Raw genomic sequence first — 8,870 nt, forward strand, 5'->3', positions numbered from 1 at the left:
GGGAGTAGATACCTTATGCCTAACTGCTCAAAAAAGCCTCTTGCACCCATATTCCAAAACCAACAGGAAATCGAGTATTTTGGATCAAATGGGAAATTTTATCGGTTGACAGTTGGAGTTTACATTTGGAGGCCTGAACATGCACAAAAACTCACCAAACTTTGCACATACACGCAACTTTGCGTAAATTTTGATAATCTACGAAAAAATTTAACAAAATGGCTCAGTGGCGCCCCCTTGAACTTTTCAAAAAGGCCTCTCCTATTAGGTTTTTTCAACAAAGAATGATGAAATTTGGCGAGTCGATACATTGTGCAAAACTGCTCCAAAAAGTCTCTTGCACCCATATTCCAAACCCAACAGGAAGCCGGAAATTTTGGATCAAATATGAAATTTTATCGATTCGCATTTGAGACCTTGTCGCTGAAGGAAATACTTGGATCGTCTTCAAAATTGGTCAGACTATTCAGGAGACATATGAGGTCTTAAATTTTCAAAATGGTGAGTTTTCATTCAACGGTCTGACCTGGGTGTGGTCCCAAATTCGGCCATTTTTGGGCAAAACACCAAATTCAGAAAATGATTAAAAACTCCGTGATACAACGTTCAATCTTTTTCATTTCTAGCATGTATATGAGATATCCTAGCCTGAACACGACTGCATTGAAATATTACCCATTAGGCCTGGTGCCCCCTAGTGGGAACAGGAAATGGCCTTCTTTACGAGACCGGCTTCTCCTCCAAGGGAAAAAAATCTATTGACCTCAAACCTGTTTCAGGGGAGCCTCAAGACATGTGTTCAGGTGCCTGATGTAAAATATTGAGGTTTCGTTGAAGCGGAGAGGTCCAAACCGGAAGTGAAAATGACCGTCAACAATTTGTCTCGCCAAAAATTTTGAACAGTCATAACTCGGCAGATATACAACATATCTGTGCCAAACTTCACGTGTTTGTTGCGAGTCATACCTTGAAGGGTCTTGTAGGGGTCATTTGCATCAACTCTACAGTGCCAACTAGTGGCGACAGAAAGAAATTTTAAAAAAGGCCTCTGCTATTGGGTTTTTTCAACGTAGAGCGATGAAATTTGGGGAGTAGATACCTTATGCCTAACTGCTCCAAAAAGCCTCTTGCATCCATATTCCAAATCCAAGAGGTAATCGGGTATTTTGGATCGAATGTGAAATTTTTATCGGTTCACAGTAGGAGTTTACATTTGGAGGCTTGAACATGCACGAAAACTCACCAAAATTTGCACATATATGCAGCTTTGCGTAACGTTCAATAATCTTGCAACGTTACGAAAACATGTAACAAAATGGCTCACTGGCGCCCCCTTGAATTTTTCAAAAAGGCCTCTCCATTTAGGTTTTTTCAACGTAGAGGGATGAAATTCGGAGAGTCGATACCTTGTACAAAACTGCTCCAAAAAGTCTCTTGCACGCGTATTCCAAACCCAACAGGAAATTGGGTATTTTGGATTGAATGTGAAATTTTTATCGATTTACAGTGTCCACATTTGAGACCTTGGCACCTAGGGAATTAGTTTGATCATCCTCAAAATTGGCGAGACGTTTCATGCGGCATATGAAATTTTAAGTTATCAAAATGGTGTGTTTACATTCATGGGCCTGACCTGGGCGGGGTGCCAAAGTCGGCCATTTTTTCGGCAAAACACCGAATTCGGAAAATTACTGATAACTCCCTCATACAACGTTCGATCTATTTTAAATCTGGTATGTGTGAGGTATCCCAGCCTGAGCAGGACTGGATTGAAAATTTACCATTTGTGCCTGGCGCCTCCTAGTGGGAACAGGAAATGCCCTTTTTTACGGGACACACTCCTCCTCTAAAGGGAAAAAATCAATCTACCTCAAACCTGCATCAGGGGACCCTTAAGACGTGTTCAGATGCCTGATGAAAATGATTGAGGTTTGGTTGAAGCAGAAGGGTCCAACAGGAAAGTGATAATGACTGTTACCATTCTGTCTTTCCACACATTTTGAACAGTCATAACTTGGCAGATATACATGATAGTTGCTCCAAATTTCCCATGCTTGGTGAGAGTCTTACCCTGAAGAGTCCTGTAGTGGTCATTTGCATCGATTCTGTAGCGCCAACTAGTGGCAGCAGAATTTGTGGCCATTGCATGCTCGAAAACTCAAAACAATTTCTCATCCCATAAAAAGAAGCGAGTTTAAAGCATGTTAGGTTCTCATTAGATGATTAGAGGGGGGCTGTCTGCCACCACCCCGACCTGCGTGACGTCCGAGTTGCGCCAAAGTGCGAGGGCCCATTCAGTCCTGCTTGCAGGCCTAGTTTTTTTTTTTTTTTTTTACAGGGCAAATGAAAACGGCCAATTTGGAGGCCTGAACATGCACGAAAATTCACCAGAATTTGCACATACGTGCGGAAAATTGTAAATTTCGATAATTTTGCAAAGTTGCAAAAAAATGTAACAAAATGGCTCAGTGGCGCCCCCTTGAAATTTTAAAATTGGCCTATAACATTAGGGTCTGTCAGCGTAGAGCAATGAAATTTGGGGAGTCTATACCTTGTCCAAAACTGCTCCAAAAAATTATTTACACTCATATTCCAAACCCAACAGGAAATCGGTTATTTTGGATCGAATATGACATTTTTATCGATTTACAGGGTGCACATTTGAGACCTTTTCGCCAAGGGAGTTAGTTGGATCATCTTCAAATTTGGTGAGACTGTTCAGGAGACATATGAGATCTTAAAGAGGAACTGAAGACCTTTCCGGATTTTGGTGTAATTTTATGAATATAAACTTGGGACAAGTTCGTCAAAACAACCATGACATTATCAACACGTAATTGTAAGGATAATTTGCGTTTTTTTATTTTTTTTGCACTCCGTTAATGGTCCCTTCGCAAACCCGGAAGTGTGACGTAGGCAACAGAAGACTACCCACAGCTAACATAGCAGCAACAACGATGTCAGTGATATTTCCACCAAAGGTAACCATTCAGGATCGCTCTTTCGTGACGCTACCGATGGCAAAGGCTCCCAGGAAAGATGAACTACAATTAATCCCTACATGTTTGAACCTGAGGCGTCAGACGACGGCGATTTACTTGACACAGCAGATGGCGTCATGACGCCAATTGACAGCTCGACACTTCACAAACGGGAGAGTGAGTGGTAAGTCCAGCATCGTGATTTTTTTTATTAGAATGCGATTACATGGTTGTATATTTTTCCTTGCTCTACACATAGCTAAAACTGGATATTAGGTAATGGGACAGCTCCTACCGATCTAAATATGATAAAGCTAGCCCAAATGTGGCTAAATGAATGCTCTACACATAGCTAAAACTGGATATTAGGTAATGGGACAGCTCCTACCGATCTAAATATGATAAAGCTAGCCCAAATGTGGCTAAATGAATGCTCTACACATAGCTAAAACTGGATTTTAGGTAATGGGACAGCTCCTACCGATCTAAATATGATAAAGCTAGCCCAAATGTGGCTAAATGAATGCTCTACACATAGCTAAAACTGGATATTAGGTAATGGGACAGCTCCTACCGATCTAAATATGATAAAGCTAGCCCAAATGTGGCTAAATGAATGCTCTACACATAGCTAAAACTGGATTTTAGGTAATGGGACAGCTCCTACCGATCTAAATATGATAAAGCTAGCCCAAATGTGGCTAAATGAATGAAATGTTATTGATATTTCAAAATAAATGACAAAACCATTTTATTTTCCAGGTGTTGCTGTAAACCATCAAGTAATTACCCTTCCAAGAGTATGCCTGTGTCATCAGGAGATCCCAGACGTGAGAGCCAAACTTGCGGAGGCTGAAGCACTGACAGGGGCATGAATTTCATTAAAAAAAACAACCATAAATTGTTAACAACATTGACACATTTTGTTGAATGTTTAATGTATTCTATTGTTATATAAAATATTGTAATTATATTACATTCTGAAAAAATATTCAATAGGCCGCAATAATGATACCAGGTTTATGTTGAATCAGCATTAGCTTTCGTTGTCAGATTGTGACACAACATGTTATACCAAGCACACAACGGCACACATCAAAGAGCATAATTTTAGTAAGCAACACAAAGTTAGGATAGCAACGGACTAGCGCAACATTGAAAAATGATAATGGCAGTGGGAAATATGTATTTACTCTTTTCTGTAGCATGAAGTGTTCTCTATACAAAGATAATGCATTATCATTAAAATATGAAGGTAACTTGATTTTTCTTTTAAAAAATGTGTACTGTATATATGACTAGTTTATGATTTCATGTCATCAAAATTTGCTACATTTATTTCTCCTAAATCATCGTCATCTGATGTCGCAGACGGAAGAAATTCAGCATCTGGCAGGCCTCATAGGATCTCTTCAGTCGTCATCGCTGGACACCGCATCACTTCGGTCATCATATGACTCGACCCACTCTCTCTTGATTTTGGGAAACTGGGTGGCAACTGACTTGCAACGCTTTTTTCATCGTGTTGAGGGTTTCCGCCACTTAATTTTTTATGTTTGGCTTCCTGGAGGAAAAAAAAATCACAGCAGCATGAAAATATTGGATGAATCCTAATTTTAATTTAATAATAATTTCTTGGTGATCAAATAATAATGCCCCAGTCATACCAGCATCTATTTGATGCTATTGTTCCCTCTTCAAATAGGCAGACCTTGATGTTGAAATATAAAAAACGAGCCAAGGACCTATTTGGTGCTGGGGACATTTGAATTTACATAACACCTATTGATATAGTAATGAAATCACATGAGTAGACGACATGTCAGCCAACCTATCTATTTATGACAGGCCAACAGCGAAAAAAAAAAAAAATGTCGCACTTCAACAAACTGGCAGTAGGAGTCCCCCTCGTTTAACAAAAAAAAGCCATTAATGTTCTACTTACGTCTTTGGAAAACCAAGGTTGCATTGTTGTAGGTTTTCAAAGCTGTCGTGGCTGAAATGATGAAAACAATGAGCCGATTGGGGACCTGTATGCATGCTAACAAAAACGGTCCAAACCTTTGCAGGAGAAGTTTTTTTTTGGACCACTCCTAGAGTCTCGAGTCTTCCTGTGAGTAATTCATATCGCTACACATCGAGATGGCATGACAAATCCCGCGAGTAAAACCCAGAAAATGTTTGCAATATATGGCGAGGATGGCGTGGTGCTATATTTCCGTGTTCAGAGTGGTGGCGAGGCTTCCTGGAAGTTACGTCACGAGGTAGGGGTCGGCAGGACGGCGCGTCCCTCGTTGCTATGGTGTTGCTATGGCCATACCTCAAAAACTACGCGGTCAATTATTATTATTTTTTTTTAAGTGACTTTTTGAGAGAGCGAATGACGCATTTAATACAATTCAACTGAGTAAAACACTTAAGAGCGAAATCTGAAAAGCTCTTCAGTTCCCCTTTAAGTTTTTAAAATGGTGCGTTTCCATTCATGGGTCTGACCTAGGCGTGGTGCCAAAGTGGACCATTTTTCAAAATGACAAATTCAGTAAATGACTAATAGCTCCTTGACACAACGTTCAATCTTTTTCATATCTGGCATGTATGTGCGGTATCCCACCCTTAACACGAGTGCATTGAAATATTACCCATTAGGCCTAGCGCCCCCGAGTGAGAACAGGAAATGCCATTTTTTACGAGACAGGTTCCTCCTCCAAGGGAAAAAGATCTGTTGACCTCAAACCTGCATCAGGGGAGCCTTAAGACATGTGTTCAGGTGCCTGATGAAAAATATTGAGGTTTCGTTAAAGGCGGAGAGGTCCATACTGGAAGTGAAAATGACCGTCAACAATTTGCCTCGCAAAAAAACTTTGAACAGTCATAACTCGGCAGATATACAACATATCTGCGCCAAACTTCCCGTGCTTGTTGAGAGTCATACCCTGAAGGGTTTTGTTGGGGTCATTTGCATCAACTCTACAGTGCCAACTAGTGGCGACAGAAAGGAGTTTTAAAAAAGGCCTTTCTTGTTGGGTTTTTTCAACGTAGAGCAATGAAATTTGGGGAGTCCATACCTTATGCAAAACTGCTCCAAAAAGTCTCCTGCACCTATTTTCCAAATCCAACAGAAAATCGGGTATTATGGATCGGATGTGAAATTTTTATCCATTTGTAGTACAGTTTACATTTGGAGGCCTGAACATGCACGAAAACTCACCAAATTTTGCACATACATGTGGCTTTGCGTGGATTTATATAATCTTGTGACGTTACAAAAAAATGTAATAAAATGGCTCAGTGGCGCCCCCTTGAATTTTTCAAAAAGGAATTTCCTATTAGGTTTTTTTAATGTAGAGCAATGAAATTTGGAGGGTCGATACCATGTGCAAAACTGCGCCAAAAAGTCTCTTGAACCAATATTCCAAACCCAACAGGAAAACGGGTATTTTGATCGAATGTGAAATTTTTATCAATTAACAGGGTGCACATTTGAGACCTTGTCACAGAGGAAGTTAGTTGTATCATCTTCAAAATTGGGGAGACTATTCATGAGACATATGAGATCTAAAATTTTCAAAATGGTGTGTTTTCATTCATGGTTCTGACCTGGGCATGGTGCCAAAGTCGGCCATTTTTTCAGCAAAATGACAAATTCAGTAAAAGACTAATACCTCCTTGACACAACGTTCAATCTTTTTCATATCTGGCATGTATGTGCGGGATCCCACCCTTAACACGAGTGCATTGAAACATTACCTATTAGGCCTAGTGCCCCCTATTGGGAACAGGAAATGCCTTTTTTTTTTACTAAACAGGCTCCTCCTCCAAGGAAAAAAAATATATTCACCTGAAACCTGCATCAGGGGAGCCATAAGACCTGTGTTCAGGTGCCTGATGAAAAATACTGAGGTTTGGTTGAAGCAGAAGAGTCCAACAGGAGAAGTGAAAATGACTGAAGCCATTTCGTCTCACCACAAGTTTTGAACAGTCATAACTTCTACAACATATCTGCGCCAAACATCTCGTGCTTGTTGAGTCATACTCTGAAGGGTCCTGTTGCCTAGTTGCATCAACCCTACAGCGCCAACTAGTGGCAATAGAAAGTCACTAATTTTTCTAAAATATGTCCAGTTCTTTTCGGGTTGGTCATTGTAGTTTCAAGACCTTTTGAAATACTTATTTTACGGCCCATGTCCACATGTCTCTGTCTGTTGCCATGACGACCCTTTATTCTCTCCTTTTTTGTAGTACTCTCTCCAATAGGGGTTTTTATCTCTTCGGTGTGTGAAGGTAAAAAGGCGACTTTCGAGCATGTTAGGTTCTAATGAGATGATTAGAGAAGACGATCTGCCACCACCCTGACCTGCACACTGTCCAAGTTACGTGACGTCCGAGTTGCGCTAGATTGCGAGAGCCCGTTCAGTCCTGCTTGCAGGCCTAGTTACATTTGAAGTGCTTAAAAAATATTAATCAAAAAATATATATATACATTTTTTTAAAATAGTCTCATAGGTATATCTTTCCAATGCTAAATCTGAATAAATACATTGAATACACACACACACACAAAAAAAAATCTATATATATCTTGTTTTTTGGGGTGCTCTACTCCGCGATTTTTCACTTATCGCGGCGGGTTATGGTCCCCATTAAGCGCGAAAAACGAGGGATCACTGTAGTTCCACCTGGCGGTCCTATTTTAATGCATACACTAAACTACCCTCCCCACACAATCCCATCACTGTGCTGGGCAGTGGCTGCCAGTCGGGAACCTGGCAGCCACAGTAATAGGGCGGTAGGTGGCTCCCACACTTTTCCATACAGCGGGACTCCCGGAGCGTGGCACCCTCTTCGTCTGGGCTGTCAGTTGCGGGGGTAGGGTAGAGGTTCAGGGCTCCGGGGGACCTCTCGGCGCTATCCTGCTTCCACCATCCTCTCTCTTTTCTACCCGGGTATCGTCCTTGGGCCCCGATATGGATCGCTGGCTGGGTGTCACCCTGGGTAGGGATCCTGTCCTGCTGCACGTCTAGACAGCCGTGGGGGTCCCACAGTGTGCTGCATCGGTTGGGGAGTTGTGGCAGTGGCTGGGGATCCATTCGTTGCGTTCTCCTAATGAATAAAACATAATGAACAACTACAATGGGAGTATATCAAACTCTCATGTGATATATTAAAACTGTTAAGATGATCAGGACACTCAGATTCCTATTCTCTGTGTCCAAGCAGCTGAACAGGACAGGCAATAAAAAGGAGACTTTCAACTGCTGCCAATCAAATGGTGAATACACTGATCTGGAGGGCTCATATCATGTTTTTAAATCTGACTGATGACGTAAGTGCCTCCCCATCCTGGAACCCTACCGAGCGTCACTGTGAGATGCACACGTGCAATTAGCCTGCCAGGTACATACCGAGGAGTCAAATCCTGCCCGCAGGGTTGTTCTGCCTGATAGGCACGCTTTGGATCATTTGTACAGTTCGTACAATATCACGTGCTTTGTTTTGACACGTTTACTGTAAAACTGGTAGTGTTGTGACCTGTGTGCGCATGCCATTGTTACGTACTATGTTCTAAGCGCCGTAAAGCTGGAAGTGTTTTGACTTGTAGGAGCGAGTGCATGCACTTCGCTTTCTTTCGTGTCACCAGGAATTAAGGCAACAATGCGTTCAATAACTGGATAATTTGCTACAGTGCGAAATAGCAGGAATTGTGTAGTAAATGCATAGTGCTGTATTGCATTTAAGAAGTAATCTTTCTGATTGGAGACTAGCATGATGCAAACACAAAGAAAAAATAAGATCTTTAAAGCTAGCTTTAAACAGGCCAAGGACTACAATTAGTGAAGTTGTCAGGAAGTGATAATATTTCAATTTTACAAGGTGCTGAATAATATGCGG

At 41.3% G+C, this 8,870-nt stretch overlaps 1 long non-coding RNA gene across 1 annotated transcript; it reads right to left on the reverse strand.

The window, feature by feature from the left end:
* Positions 1–3,919: 3,919 nt before the first annotated feature.
* LOC130919280 (uncharacterized) lies at positions 3,920–5,215 on the reverse strand. The gene is made up of 3 exons (XR_009063934.1): positions 5,043–5,215; positions 4,927–4,977; positions 3,920–4,545 (listed from the first exon to the last, which is right to left on the reverse strand). It is a non-coding gene; the product is annotated as an uncharacterized LOC130919280 (long non-coding RNA).
* Between the last annotated feature and the right edge of the window lie 3,655 nt (positions 5,216–8,870).

This window comes from Corythoichthys intestinalis, chromosome 7, assembly GCF_030265065.1.
Source record: "Corythoichthys intestinalis isolate RoL2023-P3 chromosome 7, ASM3026506v1, whole genome shotgun sequence".
NCBI classification, from domain to species: domain Eukaryota; kingdom Metazoa; phylum Chordata; class Actinopteri; order Syngnathiformes; family Syngnathidae; genus Corythoichthys; species Corythoichthys intestinalis.